The following is an 18,638-nucleotide window of genomic DNA, read 5'->3' as shown; positions in this document are numbered from 1 at the left end:
GAAAGAGACGAGAACCACTGCTAAGCACGACACGTTCGCCGACTTTAAATTTAGTAATCTGCTCTTTGGTCTTTTTCAAATACAATTTCCGATAAACGTCTTCTTCATTAAACAATGTGAGGTCCGCAGGAGCCATCCCGATGGTGCAATGCGTTGTTCGATTATAAGCATCGACAATGTTGGAATATGAACTGGATTATGTCTGGAATACATGAACATATTTCTTAATTTTAGAATAAGTTATCTATTTGAATATTTTTTCTTTTCGGGTTCTGATGAACCGCTCTAGTCCTATAGAAATTAATGTTAAGAGACGTAAATAATGGCTCACCCTCTTTAAACTTCTTTCTTTGGTCTGTGTTGAGATTGAAAGGCGTTTCTTCTTTTAAAATAGATTTGAATGCCTTAACCATTTGTTGTGAAGTTTTATTTTTAAGTGCTCTCACCCAAACATATCTTGAAAAGGCATCGATACAAATGAGAAGATAGGATATACCTCCGTTCTCTTTAGACAGATTGGAAATATCTGCCAAATCACACTGAAATGTATGGTTAAGCCCTGGAACTACTATCTTGTTCCTGGGAAAATTAAGTCTTTGCGGTCTGTGTCGCACATAACTCAGCTGACTTGCCAAGTACTCTTTCACTATACTTTACAACGCGAGGGTCATTGTAATCGTCTAACATTTCCAGATAGAGGAAATGTACGAAGAAGACTCGCAGGAGTGTTGGTGGTACAATACTTATATTAGTGGTGCTGGGAGCCTTCTACAACCTACCTCTTATGGATGTGTTACAGCGAAGTGAGAACGAACCAAAAGAATTTACAGTTGAAAAAAATATGTCAGTTCCTCCCTCATTGCAATTTTTATTTTATTTATTTTTTTATTTTCAGCCAATAAAAATTATTCTTTTTCTTGCCAATATTTTGATTCTTTAGAATTAGAGAGAAAAATAACCTTTTAAGAGTTTAAATTTAAATCTTACCTTGGAATAGATTTCACACATCAAGTATATACCAAGGTTACAAAAAAATTACAATCATTGCAGATAAATTTGACAAGACTTCAAACAAATACACAGGTTTAATTTTCAGCTTTCCAAGGACAGGTAATAACCTTTTAACGATTGCTAAATTTTACTTTGGAATAGATTTTACACATCAACATTGCAAGTAAATTTGACAAACTCCAAGGAAACACGTAGGTTTAATATTTCAACTTTTCAAAAACAGATGAATCTTGGGAAGGAAAAACTTTAAGAATACAGATTATATTTTCAGGTCCCAGCAACAGATGGAAAGAGCAGAATTTAATTTTTAAAAAAAAAACGTTTTTCATCCCGGAAGATTTTCCATCCCACACATAAATAAGGTGCGCAGAAGCGGGGCGGGCAGCGGTGAGCGGCGGTGGTGACCCACAACGTAACCACTCCAAAATAAACTGCCCAGAATGCCTGGGGACGACCCACCCCCACAGAATAACTACCCCCCAAAATAGAGCTTTCCGATTAAGACCCACAATGCATTGCCACATAATTAACGTCAAAATTATTCACAAAATTCACTATGATGTCACAACCAATACATTCAAAGACTGCATCTAACCCACAGCTAACGGGGGAACCCGCACAGTTACGAGGAAACGTGCTCACACGCCAGATATAACAACCCCAGAGCCAATTTTTCTTTCTGATCCCCTCACACCATGGTCAAGTCAAACGCATGTGCTGAAAAGCATTGGGTTCAAACCTACTCCCAATATTACTGGTACCAACCAGTTCATCCTTGAATTCCAGTTGATCTTTGATCTTCTGAGCTTTCAACTATCCTTATCTTACCCTTATCATAGAGACTGGACAAAAAATTATTCACTTGTGGCATTTAGGTTTATAACAAACTGAACAGGTGTAACTTCGTTGATTCTTTGAACTTTATTATAACTTTGTAATCTCGTAAACGATTATAACCTTATTAATTATTAATGAAGTTATTATTAATAACTTTAGAAAGTTATTATACACATTATGCAAATTATGAATGCCTATAAAAACATGGGCGGCAACCACATCACTTCCTTCCCATTTTTTGGCTTGATCAGTTGGACAGCCACATCTCCAGTATACTCAGGAAGGTAAGCCACCGTTGTTTAGATGATTCTTTGAGATGGCGGAATGTTGGAAGACTTGAAGCCGAGCAGTCGCAGGCGAAGGCGATGTTAGCTTAATGTCCTAAGCAGTGTCATCTGGGCATTATGGAAGTGGTTTTAGGAGAAAGGAACCATTATAAGAAGACTGGCCAAGGTCATCCGAAGGATCAGTTAACCAGAACAGACAGAAGTCTTGCTCTATCAGCAGGACGGAAGCCCGAATCTCCTGTCACCAATGTCTCTTGAGGTTGCTGCCGCCCAAGGGAAAACATTTCCAACCGGACTGTGTTAAGAAGGCTCAATTCAAGTGGACTCTACGCAAGGAAGCCAGAGGTTTGTATCCTATTAACCCCAAACCACCGTAGAGCTCGTCGAAACCGGTGCCGTGAACATGTGACTTGGACCCTGACAAATGGGATACAGTTCTGTTCTCTCATAAGCCCCATTTTAGCCTACAAACAATTTTTAGACATTATTATATCGGAAGAAAACGAGGACTATTGGTGAGGGCCGCATTTCAATTATAATCCACGACCCAATGTTGAAATATTAGATTGCTCTCACGATTCTCGCCATTTCTCGTGGTTAGGGGCGCTATTTATAGTTGTGGCATTAATGGCAAAGTTGGGATTCGGATACATTTCATTATGGAGGTGTTTATCTTGCACCATGAATAAATTAACAAAATATTACACAGATTCCAAAAATTCATCAACTGCTAAATCTAAAGAATTTAAACTTACAAGGTATAGAAAAGAATATAGTTTATCAAAATGTATGAATCAAAGGTATAAACTATCACAGAAAATAACTTCAAAATTATCCAAATTAAATTTATAAAATAAAAAAATAAATTTATAAATAATATTTAGTAATGGCACATGGCAATGGTTCTTGATCTGCGATTTGGACTTTTTTTCTTTGCAAATAGGAGTCATAAATACCCTTTTAAAACGAGAGGAATAAATTGATTCTTCAAAGGAGCTTTTAATCGTGTGACGTAGTAATAGGAGTAGTGGAAATGTTCAGAGTCATTTAAGTAATTTTTTAGAAAGAAACTAAAGCGTTTTGGGTATCGTTGAACTCAATATGGATTTAGATAAAATATCAATGGATTAAGCCGTGTTTTTATGATGAATGTGTTGTAATGGGTGGTAATTGGAATACCCGAAGTAATCTGCAAATAATTCTCCAATTAGTATTAGTAATGGCCGCATGGTACAAGAAACCCTATGGCTTATGCTGCACCAACCAAAAAAAAGAAAAAAGAAAAAAAAACCGAATAACACAATGACAAAAAAAAAATCAATAAATAAATAATAATAACTAATAAAATAAAAGGAATTTAAAACTATCATCCTATGCGCTTCCCTGACCCGAATGTACTATCCAGATGACCTTTGAATTTCCCCAAACTGTCAGCCTCTACCACCCATGTAGCAACTTATTCCAGTAATTTATAACTCGCTGGCTAAAATAAAACTTCCTCCACTTCGATCTAAACATTTCCCCCCGTAACTTGAATTTATGTCCCCTAGTTCTAGCATCATTTATAATCTGGAAAATTTTGTCCTCATTCATTTTACTGATGCCACTCAGAGCCTTAAACACCTCAATCAAATCTCCTCTAAGGTGTCTAGTTTCCAAACTCTGCAACCCACATATTCGAAGTCTTTCTTCATAAGGACGCCCTTTTGCCGATCTCACCAGGCGAGTTACCCTTCTTTGCACCCTTTCAAGAAGCTCGATGTCTTTCTTTAGGTGCGGTCTCCATACTTGAACACAGTATTCCAAGTGTGGTCTAACATAAACCTTATATAATGGGATTATCACGTCCCTATCTCTACTTGCAAAAGTTCGATAGATCATCGATAGGACACCATGGGCCTTCCTTGCAACCTGTTTACAATGCTCAGAGAATTTCATGTCTGACCGTATCGTAACACTCAAGTCCCTTTCCTCCAGTAATGTGTTTAGTTGAACTTCACCAAGTGAATAAGTTAATTTGGGATTACTGTTTCCCAGGTGTAATACCTTACACTTTATTGGATTAAAGCACAGCTGCCATTTTTCTGACCATTCCTGAAGTCTATCTAGGTCTCTCTGAAGAAGCTCAGCTTGACAGTGATCATTAACTACTCTACCAATTTTAACATCATCTGCAAATTTAGACATCACGCCCTCTATTCCTTCATCAATATCATTTATGAAAATTAAAAACAACAGTGGTCCTAATACTGATCCTTGGGGAACCCCACTTCTTACATCAACCCAATCTGAGGAATAGCCATTTATCACAACCCTCTGCCTCCTGCCCTGAAGCCATCCTTCTATCCATCTAAGGATTTTCCCAGTGATTCCAACCTGTTCCAGCTTATAATTACATCGAGCTTCTTGAAAGGGTAACTCGCCTGGTGAGATCGGCAAAAGGGCGTCCTTATGAAGAAAGACTTCGAATATGTGGGTTGCAGAGTTTGGAAACTAGACACCTTAGAGGAGATTTGATTGAGGTGTTTAAGGCTCTGAGAGGCATCAGTAAAATGAATGAGGATGAAATTTTCAAGATTATAAATGATGCTAGAACTAGGGGACATAAATTCAAGTTACGGGGGAGAAAGGTTTAGATTGAATTGCAGGAAGTTCTATTTTAGCCAGCGAGTTATAAATTACTGGAATAAGTTGCCTTCATGGGTGGTAGAGGCCGACAGTTTGGGGAAATTCAAAGGTCATCTGGATAGTACTTTCGGGTAAGGGAAGCACATAGGATGATAGGTTTAATTTCCTTTTTATTTTATTTTTTTATTTATTAATTATTATTATTTAGTTATTTATTTATTATTATTTTTTTTTTGTTTTTATCATTGTTTTGTTCGGATTTTTTTTTTTTTTTTTTTTTTTTTTTTGGCTGGTGCAGCATAAGCCGTGGGCTTTCTTGCACCATGCGGCCGTTACTAATACTAATACTAATAAAGCAACCGCTCATGTGGGAGGACTGAGTCAAAAGCTTTGCTGAAATCTAAATAAACAATGTCGAAATTATTCCCTAAATCCAGCTTGTGAGTGGCCCTTTCGAAATAGGGAACCAGATTTGTTAAACATGATTTTCCCTTTACAAAACCATGCTGAGTATCTTTGAGAATTTCAATTCGATCCAAATGATCCTGAATTCCACCCTTGATCATTGCCTCCATGATTTTCCCTACTACTGAAGTCAGACTGACAGGTCGATAATTTCCAACTTCACTTTTAGAGCCACCCTTATGTATGGGAGATACATTTGCACTTTTCCAATCCAAGGGAATCTCCCCAGAGTCTAGTGATGCTCGCATAATTAGTCTCAATGGTTCAATGCACTCGCTTGCCGCCTCCCTTAAGATTATAAGGTATATTCCATCAACTCCAGGAGCCTTACTGGCCGTAGGCTCGAAAGTTTTTTCATTAAATAATCTTGCGAAATTTCAATATGATTAATTACATATTTTTTTAATTTCGCTCCCACAATTTCCCATTGCCACAAAAGGCTTTTCATTTGCAAATATCGATGCAAAATAACTGTTGAGTTCATCTGCAACGGCAGCTGGTGTATTTATTACTATCCCCTTTCCCTTACGTAAAGGTCCGATCTGGTTTGTCCTGCTCTTCTTGGCATTTATATAGGTGAAGAATTCTTTATCTCCCCCTCTTTGCTCTGTTTGCTAGTGATTTCTCATAATCTGCCTTTGCCAGCCTAACCCTTTTAGTGGCATTATTACAGATCAATTTGTAGCTGTTATAGGCTTCAGTACTTTTTATTGCTCTGTAACTTTTCCATGCCACCTTTTTCTGCTCAAGTAATGCGGCAACTTCACTATTCATCCAACTTGGAACCCTTCTCGTGGAGTATTTTTTTAATGGTATATACGCATTCAAGGCATCTGTGATTAATGTTTTAAAAGCGTACCACAGTTCAATTGTATTCATTCTCTGCGCGATATCTACCCAGTTAATAGAGGCCATGTAGTACCTTAAGGCATCGTAATTTCCTTTTCTGAAATTAAAACCCATTCCTTTGCCTTTTACTTCTGCTACCTCTCTCGTCATCATCCACCGTAGAACTCCGTGATCACTTCCTGCTACTGGTTCCTCTACTGTCAGCCCTGTTATGTCATCTGATTCATGTGTGATGATGAGGTCTAGGATATTCTTTTCTCTAGTACTTTCCCTGACATGTTGATACAAATAACAGTCATCTAGTTGATTTAAAAATTTTGTTCCCTATGTCGAGGTTCCTTCCCATTTACTCCAATCAATTAGAGGCAAATTGAAATTAGCATTTAGCATTAGCATTAGTAGAGGCATATGATGCAAGAAAGCAAGCTTATTCAGCATCAAGTATTCAAGTATTTGTGTTTGTTAGGCGGGATCCAGGGTTTCCCCTATACACCGCAGTGTACTCTAAAAGCATATCGCTGAGCCGGCAGAAAAAAAAAAAAAAAAAAAAAACTTTTCAAGGAAAGAACAACTAATAAAATGTTTGAACCCGTTACTGTGTGTAAGTGTGTGTTCTGTTGTATGTTGTGTGCCGGCTCCTGGCATTTCGCAGTCTGGGGGCAGAAGCAATTTCCTTCTACCCCCAGACTCCCGTCCCTAGCCACGTGGAGGCAGCCAGGAACAACTATACTTCATACTGATGCAAAACATCAAGAATAAATGGGAAGGACTTAGTAGGAAAATAGTTAGAAGAAAGAAACGGAAGAAATAGGTTAGAAAAGGAAACAGAAGAGGAAAAAAGAATTTCCTCAACACTAGTGGCAAATAATTAAAAACATTTCAACAAATATTGCTTTAAAACTCTTACTATTACAAAATATTATTTATATTTTGTTATATAAAATCTTCCAATTGAAAGCAAAAATAAGTAAGTATATTCAACTACAGTTAAGTTAAATTTGATTCAATAACACCAATTAACTTATTACAACAAAATTCAGCAACTATTGGAACAACACTTAAGTAAATAATTACATTTACCATTTAACTTAATGAATCAACCACCAGCCCGAATGGGGCTGAAATTTACAAAATCTCAATTTCTCAGAAGAGATATACATATATACAAAACTAGAAAACAAACACAGAACAGACTCAAAAACCCAAAAACAAAACCAGGTAATAACTGTAAGTTACAATATAATACAAAAGTTCTAGAAGAGTTAAAACTTTGTTACATATTTACATTTAACTACGAGCTAAGACATCTCATTTACAACAGAAGTACAAGAAGAAAGACTCCACCCTAACCAGGGCAAAACAAAAACTGTGCATTATTATACCTAAAACACAAGAGTTAGATTCCTAATGGTGTCGATGTTATCTAAGAACTATCTGACATTAAGATTTTCCGACGTTTGAAAACCTTATCCGCAAAAGTTGAAAAAGCCCCAAACAATTCCAAAGAGGAAACCAAAAGAGGAAACTCAGAAACATCAAACACGTTTGTTATTAATTGAAAAGGAAGCCGTAAATCAACATATAAAGGACAGTCTAATATTATGTGTGGAACTGTTTCCAATTCACCACACAAACAGTTTGGAGAGTTAGCAAGACCGAAATGAAAAAGCTTAAAATTAATGCTACCGTGCCCAGAAAGAAGAAAGGTGAGATATAGACCTGGCGTAAACCAGGGAAAGTTATCCCTAGTAAAAATTTCTACTGTAGGTTTAAAACTATAAGTTACTCTTCCTTTTGTATTAAGATTCCAATCCTGTTGCCAGGAATCTTTAAAGAGTGCTGTCAACCTTTTACATTCCTCCTTATAGGTAAGATCCAAATTGTTAGAATACTGGTTCAATTGGACAAGAATACCTCGACTTTTATGGAACATAAGAAAATTTTGAATAACCTCATATTGAATTGGTAATTTCCCAGTTAAAACTAACAGGGCTGGGGTAGAAATGGTTCTGCAAGCACGTGATGTTGCTAAAAGGAAAAAACGTTGCGCTTGTATAAGATACTTTGCAACCATAGTTGTAGTACATTTACGGCCCCAAGCACCAGCAGCATAGACAATAATCGGGATAAAGATGCATCTGTAATATGTTCGAAGCACACTGGATTTTAAACCAGAAGTACATCTTGCTATATGAAGTATTTTGCCAGTGAGGATTTTAATTTTCTTTAGCAAGTATTTCGCATGCTGGACGAAATTTAGCTTATTATCCAGCATGACTCCTAAATATTTGAAAGAAGTTACAAGGCCAATAGAATTATCATTAAGTTTTACGGTTGGTGGTCTGTTAACAGCTAGCCGCCCCTTCAACAGCATCTGCTTTGTCTTTGAGACTGAGACCTCGAGCTTATGCAGTTGGCACCAGCAGTCAAGATCAAGGAGTGCCTCATTGGCACGTTCCTCCAATTCCAACCTGGAATTACCAAGGATGAGAACGACCAAATCATCGGCGTAAGCAACTTTATGTGTATATGGTAGATTTTGAGTGAGCCACCCATCCAGAACAACGGACCAACAAATTGGTCCCAGAACAGAGCCCTGGGGGCAGCCACGAGTAACCTGTCTCTTTACAACTTCAAAGCCAGAGGAGACAACAATGTTACGGTTTGAGAAATAACTTGATATTAACCTGTATAAAGGAATGGAAACCTCGGCCTCCCGAAACCTCGCGAGGACACTTTGCCACCATAAGGTGTCAAAGGCCCCCTTGAAGTCTACAAAGAGACCAAGGACATATTTGCTATTAGAGGCAGCTGTCAAATCAAGGGTGGCATTAATGGCATCCACCGTTGAGTACCCTTTCCGAAAGCCAAATTGATTACGTGCCGAAAGAGAATGATTGTTATAATAAATCTGAAAACGAAGTGAGATTAATTTTTCTAGTACTTTGCTTAAAGCAGGAAGTAAAGCAATAGGCCTATATGAAGTAACCATATTTGCCGGTTTGTCTTGATGTTTTAATAATATTTTCAAATTTGCTACCTTCCAAGAATCAGGAAAACAACCACCAGCCAAACAAGAATTCAATAAGTCACTAATGCAAGTCGGGCAAAGCTTCCAGATTCGCTTCAGTATGGACACCTCCATCAAGTCCAGACCGGGACATTTGCCCGAATTAAGTGAACTGATGGAGTTGTCGATTTCAAAAATGGAAAAAGGTTCCTCAACACTTGAAGCAGAGTAACAAAGATGATTCAATCTTAAGGAAGTCTGCAAAGGACTCTCAGGAACGGTGATATCATCCTTTATTATTTCTTGTAAAATGAGAGTGATGGATTCCTTCCAAGAAAGAGTTTCCGTGAGATCTGGTTTTAGGATTGAAGAATGGATCAGACCAGGGTGAATCTTCTCAGTAACCAGTTTGAACACAAAACCCCAAGGGTCAGAATTTAAGTTTTTTGAAATTAGATCATCCCAAGCTTTTCTCTTACATTTATATATAGTATTGAAATAAGTTCTCCTTGATGTTTTATACTGTTCGTAAAAAGTCTGTATTTCCGCCTGGGGTCTGTGTGAACGCTTAGCCCTTTGAAATTTTCGCCTTGCAGAGCTAAAAGCTTTTCTCAGGTTCGAGAGCTCAGACGTCCACCAAGGGACGGAAGAAGGGGAACGAGAACATTTCTGCAATGTAGAGTCACAAACAAAAGAGAATAACTTCATAAATTCTTCAAGATGGGAATTAGTGTCCAGAGAATTCAGAAAAGCAATACAGGTAGGAGTAAAAGTATCCAAAAATTTTGCATCAAAAAGTGACCAATCTATATTAACTGTTCTATATCTGGGAAAATCAGCTGTGTGTCTGGAAGGGCCCAAGGAAACGTTAAATTTAATGTGGAATACAATGGCATTATGGTCACTACCGGACCACGTGGGCTGAACCGACCAAGAATGAATGTTACTGCCAAAGGCTCTGTTGGTAAGAGTTACATCAACACTGGACTGTCCGGAAGCAGAAACAAAAGTTGGAGGTGAATACGGAATGTTCCAAACCGTTAAACCTTTAGAAAAAATTAACTCCTCAAACAACTCACCCTTAAGATTTGGAGGAAAAGAAGACCAGAGCGACGAAGAAGAATTAGAATCTGTCATAATTAGTAGTTTTTCACCAGCTAAATGCGATAATACGTGGTCCAGATAGATTAAAAAAGGCTCAATTGGCTGTACACCTTGTGAACAACGCATGTACAATGATATAGCATAAAACTTTTCAAACGGACCCTCTATGCAGGCGCAGGCAGCAAAATTAGAACACAAGGTATTAATTTTAGTAACAACCAATGAGGGGTCAGCCACCACCAGGGCTGCCCAAACCATAGCCCTGGCATTCCCCCCAGTACCAATATGCTGTATATAAGAAGAGACTATTCGAAACGAAAAAGGAAAGCCTTTAACCAAACCCTTTACTGAATATAATTCTTGTAAACCCATAAACGAAATCTTTTTATCAATTGCAATTTTTGCTAAGTCATTAGTAACCGAAGCTGACCTCTGACAATTGAGTTGTATAACTTTTAGCGAAGGACTAAAAGAAGAATGGAGGATTCTATTGAAAATTAGTTTTTGAGCGAATCAGCTCCTGTGCTCGAATAAATTCCGGGCAGCTAAGATCCCTATAAGAGTGTTTACTATCCTTTCTCCTCACCTTACAGTTAACGCAGCAAGGGGGGGAGTCTTTCTTAGTACAATTGTCAAATTGGTGACCTTGATCACCGCAGTGACCACATACATTAGCAGTTTGTTGACAAGTTTTTGCGGAATGACCATATCCTAAACAACGAAAACAGCGCGAAACAATGGTAAAGTCCTTTACACTGTGGGCTGTCCAGCCCAAGAAAACTCTACAATCCGAACTCAATAAGCAGTGTCTCATTTTCGGGGAAACCTCGAAAACTAAATGACAAGTATTTTTATTTTTCGAGCCAAACCTGAATCTTACTTTAGTATTTGTTTCAAAATCCTTTTTATCAATTTTATTACAGAGATTTTTCTCAAACAAGTCATCCAAAAAGTCCTCATCTGAGGAATCCCCAGGGATGTCAAAAACTACCAAGGTTGGGTTTAACTTCTTAGGATGTTCTATGTGAAGATCGCAGTCCGCAAATTTACCACAATTCTCCAAAGTACGGAGATCATTCTCAGTAGCAGTCTCTATTACTATCCCTTTCTCCCTTAGCTTTCGCACTGATTTAATCTTAACCTTCTTTAACTCTTGCTTAAAATCCGAAGAAAGGAGTTGTTTTACATCTTCGCTTGACGTTACCGTACTGTTTACGCCAGCTTTGACGAAGAGAACGTGTTTCGATTGAGCACCCGAAGGTGGAGGGGCTAGAGCTGGACCAGTTTGAGGTCTTAAATTAGTAGTAGTTACTGTAGCAAACGTGGATGCTGTCGAGGGGTCTGAGGAAACAGACAAGGGTTTGGAGATTTCATCCAATTGCTGCGTCAGCGTATCCAATTTTATTTGGATATCCTTCAATTGGTTATCTTTAGCCAGCAAGCTGGCAGAAACATCCTCAAATTTAGTCAAAAAGTCTTCCACAGTTGCAAGTTTTGTACGAAGTTCTGTGATTTGGAAATCCTTTGATGTTAATAGTTCCTTCAAATAAATATTATCTGTAGCTGCAACCTGCAAAGAAGCAATCTCCTCCTTAAGCTTTGAAGTCGTCTCAACGTCTTTGGCAGCGAAGTCGTTGAAAAATTTCTTCTGTTCCTCCAAAGCAAAGGCCAACTTCTGAATTATCTCCTCCACACCATTCCAAAGTTGCCAAGATGATGTAATAAACTTAGATGGAATGCCCTTATACGAATGTGAAACTTCAGAAAACTGATTCTTATAAAAGTTAAAGGCTGAAATCAATTCAGAAGGATTACTAATGTCCACAATCAAGTTCTTGAGACTCTTAGACTGAGACTCATTCAAAGCCAGAGGGCCTTCAACTTTGGAAGGAGTACTGGTAAGAATCGAACCAATGGGTCCAAACTTCTGTGTAAGAGAACTGTCCAACACTGAAATGTTCAATAGTTGGGGACACTTACCTGTATTATCATCACGAGAAGTACTTGAGCTGGTGGAGCTATCCATTTGGAATGTAATTGTACCTAAAGTTTGATAATGAATAGTTCTGTTTCTACTCACCAGGGGCGTTCAAAAAATTCACAAAAATAAGTATTTTTAATCTGAATTACCACACCAAAAATGAGCAGGATCCGCCCAATAGGTATCGAGAAAAGGGCGATTTAAGTTTAAAAAAAATAACAGCCCAAACCAGCCCAAAAATAATATTGAAGGCAGGTTTGAGCAAACAAGACAATTATGCTTATATCTGAGTCCCTAATAAGCCAAAACCCCCAAAACTTTATGGAGGGGGTCTATAGGGCATGAGAAGAAAGTATACTAAAGGGCAAAATATTAGGAGCACCCAAACAAAAGTTACAAAATTTAAAAGACATAGTGATAAAAATGGCAATTCAAGTATACACAATATTTTCAAGGTAACTATTGGTTACCAAAACAAATATATTATAGTCAATGATAATGTTTATATAACAGTGCAGCCAATAATCTGCACCAAAGATAGTATAACAAGCTAAAATGGTATTACCAACAGTCTGTAATAACTCAATATACAAAAACGCTATAGGTTATAGCTACACCACAAAATGGCGACTCCCATATGGAGGCAGCCATGCAAACACAAAATGGTGACTTAACAAAAGTCCGCCAAAACTCAATGACCTTTAAGCCTATTGGTCAAAGAGAATGGGGAAGACAGTATGGCTGCCAGTATTATTCCAATTTATTTGGTAGGCAAGAGCTGAAAAAATATAAATCATGGTAATGGCTGGCTATTTGCACAAAACAAATTAATCTTCAGTACCCCAGTGCAACAATCAGCCACCCTAGAGTTCCAGAATGGTGTCAAGACCTTTAACAACCCCAAGCTTGAGGGTCAAAGGCCAAAGCAGAAAAAAAAAAAAAAAAAAAAAAAATTCTGTAAGTGAAGGGAAACAACAACGTTAAGTGTCAGCCATTGTTCAATGTTATCAATAGCGATAATTTCAATAAAAAATGCAAACTAAGGATGAGGAGCAGAGCGCTATCCCTTCACTCACAGAGCCAAGAAAGTTATGAGTACACTCACCATAATTTCTTTGTTATGGGGACATACTTTTACAAAGGTGGGGTGGCCTAGAAAACACTGAAAAAGATAAATCCTGGGAGACTAAGAAAAACACGTCTGAGCGTATATAGAGACCTCATGCGTTGTTCTATTCAGCATCAGCCAAAACAAAAAAAAAAAAAAAAAAAAAAACAACCACTACTCCCATTTCACCCCTCCGTTCGTTCGAAATACCTGTCCAGCTGAGCCTTAAATTTGTTTAGGCTATCAACTTCAACAACAAGCGATGGGAGTCTATTCCACAAACCAACTGCCCGCTGGCTAAAGGCAAATTTCCGCACATCTATCCGACATCCGTCCTTCCTCAATTTGAATTTATGCCCTCTCATGTGATTATTCTGAGCAAGAGGAAGAATCCCATCGGCATTGAGCATGCTCAAGCCATTCAAAGCCTTATACACCTCTATCAGACCACCTCGCCGATGCCTAGTCTCCAGGCTCTGTAACTTGCAAAACTTAAGCCTTTCTTCGTAAGAGCACCCCTTTGTTCCATTCACTAATCTTGTTGCCCTTCTCTGTACTCGTTCCAGCAGCTCTACATCCTTCTTGAAATGAGGCCTCCAGACCTGTATACAGTACTCAAGGTGTGGCCTGACCAATGCCTTATACAAGGGAATAATCACATCCCTGTCCCTGCTAGAAAAATTCCTGTATATCATTGACAAGACACCATGAGCTACTCTTGCAGCTCGTCTGCACTGCTCAGAGAACTTCATATCTGCCTGCACAATTACCCCCAGGTCCTTTTCATTCTCTACCACTGTCAGCGTAGTACCACAGAGTTGATACGGTGATCTGGGGTTACTGTTTCCCATATGTAGTACTTTACATTTGTCAATGTTAAACTTCATTTGCCACCTCTCAGCCCATATGCTCAACCTTTCCAGATCCTGTTGCAGCAGCATAGTATCAGTAGTGTCCTTAACAACCCTGCCAACCTTGGTATGGTCTGCAAACTTGGACATTAGGCCTGATACACCATCATCAATATCATTTATAAATACAGAAAACAACAATGGACCCAACACTGAACCCTGAGGAACTCCACTAATAACATTAGTCCACGTTGAGCAGTGTCCATTGATTACCACTCTCTGTCTTCTGCCACTCAACCATCCCTTTATCCATAGCAGCAATTTGCCTCCAATGCCACACTTCTCCAATTTGCGCAGCAGTCTTCCATGCGCAACAGTATCAAAAGCCTTTCTAAGATCCAAATATATAATATCAAAGTTATTCCCTGCATCCAGTTCTTTTGTGACTACATCATAGTATCCAATCAAATTGGTCAGACAAGACCTGCCCTTAACAAAACCATGCTGTGTCTGAGCTATAACTGAATTCTTGTCCAGATGATCCTGCAGTGCTTCTTTAACCAGTGTCTCCATTAATTTTCCTGGAACCGAAGTTAAACTAACAGGTCTATAATTACTTTTGTCAGCCTTTGATCCTCCTTTGTGAATTGGGGTTACATTTGCACATCTCCAGTCCATGGGTACCTCCCCTGAGTCCAAAGAAGCTCTCATAATTATGGCTAGGGGTTTGCTTACTTCCTTTGCTGCCTCCTTTAATATAACTGGATAGATCCCATCCACCCCGGGTGCCTTTTTTATGTTTATCCTCAACAATTTCTCCTCCACTTTCCTCTCAGTTATTAGAAAATCATCTAGCTCACTGCCAATGTTTACTTCACCTACGACATTCCCCTCCCTGAATAACTCCTCATGTGTGAATGTAGATGCAAAATACTCGTTTAGATTGTTAGCCACCTGAGCTGGATCCTCAACTGTTGAACCATCAACATCCAGTGGACCAATCTGATTCATCCCTTTCCTTCTTGAGTTTAAATAGGTAAAGAACTCTTTTCTGTTTTTCTTTGCATCCTTTGCCAAGGATTTCTCATAATCTGCCTTTGCCTGCCTAATCTCCTTTGTGACTTGGTTACAGACCAACTTATATCTATCATAGGCTTCCATGTCACCCATTAATTTGTATGTATCCCATGCATTTTTCTTCTCTGCCACATGTCTCATTAGTTCATCTGACAACCATTTAGGCCTAAACCTTGAACAATATTTCTTGGTTGGTATGTAAAGCCTGGTAGCTTCCAAGATTAGTTCCTTGAATGCTTCCCATTTTGAATTTGCTGTTGGTAACATCATCAGTTGGTCCCACTGTATAGAATTTAAATACTGTCTCAGACCATCATAGTCGCCTTTACGAAAGCAAAAAATCCCTTCCCTTTACCTCTGATGGTAGTTACCTCCTTGAGTAAATCCCACTTCAGCACACTGTGATCACTGCCACCTAGTGGTTCCTTTATCTGCAGATTCTTAATGCATGAAGAATGACTACTGATAATCAGATCAAGAGTATTACTCCCTCTAGTTGCCTCCCGAACATGCTGATGTAGAAAACAATCATCCAATAAATCCATAAAAGCCTTGCTAGTGTGTGAGTGACCAACCCACAAATTCCAGTCAATATCTGGGAAATTAAAATCCCCCATTATAAGACTCTCTGATTTACTGGCCCACTCTATTTCCCTGTACAGTATCTTATTATACTCATCAGAGTCATTAGGCCTATAGCACACTCCTACTCTCAATTTTGATTTCCTTATGCTTATGTCACACCAAAGTGACTCGACACTGCACTGTCCATCAATGTCGACTGGCTTCACTTCCTTGGTTTTTATGTGTTTCTTAACTAATAGCATAACCCCTCCCCCCTTCCTATCCTGTCTATCCTTTCTGTAGACGTTGTACTCCCCAAATTGCAGTTCTGCATCCCTTATATCTGTGTGACACCACGTCTCTGATATCCCAACAATATCTGCCTTTGATGTTTTGAGCAATACCTCAAATTCATCAAATTTATTTACTAAACTCCTAGCATTGGTGTACACACAAGTATACATGCACCTGTTTCTATTCTTAGCTACCCTAACACAACCCATGTGTTTACTTGTACCGCAATGACTTCCAGCAGTCTCTGAAATATCCTGCATCTTGTTTTTCAGGCTTCTGCTCATTCCAATAGAAGCAGTGCAAGAATCTCTTTCCCCTCTGCCAGTGGCTACTGTTAACCCATTAGTCTTTGTCTCCCCCCAAGCTAGCAGTTTTCCGACCCACCTAACACTGCCTCGATAGCATCAGCAAATATTCTTGCACCCTTTCTATTTAAGTGTATCCCATCCCTGTAGAAGCAATCTCTCCTGTTAACAAGTACAGTCCAGGCTGAAAAAAATTCTACCCCTTGAGCTTTGCACATCTTTCCAGGGCCGAATTGATCGACAAGGCTCTCATCATATACTCCCTCCTATCGTGCCTGGGCAGAATTGCAGACACTTTCAAATTCTACCCTAATTCACGGCTTTTTTTCAACAGTGACCTGTACTTGTTAAGTAATTCCGCTGGTCTCCTACTCTTAATATGATTAGTGCCAACGTGTACAACTATATCACCTTTTGTGCCCTTAAAAGATGATATCTGCTCTACAACGTCATCAACCTTTGCCCCCGGCAGACATACCCTGGTCCTGTTCCACCTATCCTTTTTACAAAGCATGCTCCCCGTTTCCCTGACAATAGAGTCACCAACAACTACTAGTTCCTGTGGGACCAGGGCATTCTGCCTTGGGGGCTGCCTCTGTGTTGCAAGATGACCAAGTGCAAGCCCTGGCGTTGATGTGGGCAGCTGAGAGCTTGATGGGCCCCTCAATTTATTTCCTTCGAGGGCATCCACCCTGTCCTTCAAGGTCTCATATAGGCCCATAACAACGCCGAGTTGTCGCCTAATTTCCTTGCACTCCTTGCATCGTGCACACACAAAGACATCCCCCTTGGCAGTATCATGTCCCGTACCCGATTGCTCCGCAAACATCAAGCAAACAGTGCATCTTAAAAGGCTGTGATTCAGAGGGCAACTTCCCCCCTCAGTTCTCCCCTGAGTCACAGCACTCCCATTAGCTTGAGCCTTTTGCTTTGCTGCTCTGGTCAGAGTCATGATTTCGATTTAAATGTCAATAAAATTACAATTCAAGAACAAAATTAAAAACCTTAAACTTGTATCTTAACACAGTTATAACGCTATATTTATTTTTCAGTATCGAGTGTTATCTACGAGTTCCCTTTATATAACTTCCGTATCAAGTATGTATTAATTATTTGTTACGTTTGTACTCTAAGTCGTTATATATATATATAGTTAAAAGTACAATTTAATTTACAATGAAGTTTAACAAGATTAATAGATGTACTGATTAATTGACAATATTATATTATGCACTATACTATACAAAGCTAATGCTATCGAATTCCGGATATGCTGTATCGCGCTTCAGTAACGAGTGTTATCTACGAAGTCCCTTTATATAACTTCCGTGTCAAGTTATGTATTAATTATTTATTTTTACTAATTATTTATGTTCCGTAACCTAAGTGGTTATATGTATAGTTAAAAGTACAATTTAATTGCCAATGAAGTTCGACAAGATGAATACATTTTACTGATTAATTTTCACGTAACAATGGCGGCTAATTACGAACAGTAAACACGTGGATTTGATACCCTTTCCGATACTAAGTAATACCTACAAATCTCTGTCTAAGTTACTTTAACTTTAAGAACTGTAAATAGGAATATAAAGCTACTCTAGAAAATAAGTTAATATGTCAATTTAAACTAATAAAGCAGAAAATAAATCAGAAAAAAACCTCTCTGTTCCAAGAGCGGCAGAAAGGCACGTCCGCACAGGAAACGTCGTCCTATCACCCATAATAAGGCATTGATGCTTACTTGCCCATTCCATTTGCATGTAGAGGCTTTTGTCATAATCTTCACAATCACCTGGTCTGTAAATTACTCCTACTCGCATTATACCTTTGTTTCCAACTATCTCACACCATACAGACTCTATACTAGCATTTGAAACGTCTGAATCCGGGAAAGCTATCGTCGCACTCAGGCTGCTTCTGATAAGAAGCATAACCCCACCACCTCTTCTATGTACTCTATCCTTCCTAAATACATTATACAAGCCGTACTGAAACTCGTCATCCCCTATTTCCGGATGGCGCCACGTCTCTGTAAGCCCTGTTATGTCCGCGTTACTTGTTTTAACCAGCAGTTCGAATTCGCTCATTTTATTGACGACACTTCTAACATTACTACATAAATAATTAAGACTTACTGTTCTTGTATATTTAACAACCCTTGAAGTTTTTTAGGCTCCCTTCCCTGGCACTAGCCACCCGCTCACTTGAAACGTTTAAGATTTGCTGAGGGTTAGAAGCTGCCTGGTAATCGTTTATTAATCGGA

The 18,638-nt window shown here is 38.7% G+C and overlaps 1 protein-coding gene across 1 annotated transcript in view; it reads right to left on the bottom strand.

The window, feature by feature from the left end:
• LOC150076292 (major facilitator superfamily domain-containing protein 6-A-like) overlaps positions 1 to 18,638 on the bottom strand; it is a 112,798-nt gene that overhangs the window by 9,248 nt on the left and 84,912 nt on the right. The gene's annotated exons all lie outside the window — the stretch shown is intronic.

The sequence above is a fragment of the Mastigoproctus giganteus genome, chromosome 13, assembly GCF_048544385.1.
Source record: "Mastigoproctus giganteus isolate SK-2022 chromosome 13, ASM4854438v1, whole genome shotgun sequence".
Taxonomy (NCBI): domain Eukaryota; kingdom Metazoa; phylum Arthropoda; class Arachnida; order Uropygi; family Thelyphonidae; genus Mastigoproctus; species Mastigoproctus giganteus.
Note: the sequence above shows the minus strand (reverse complement) of the source record. Positions and strands in the feature narration are given on the sequence as shown.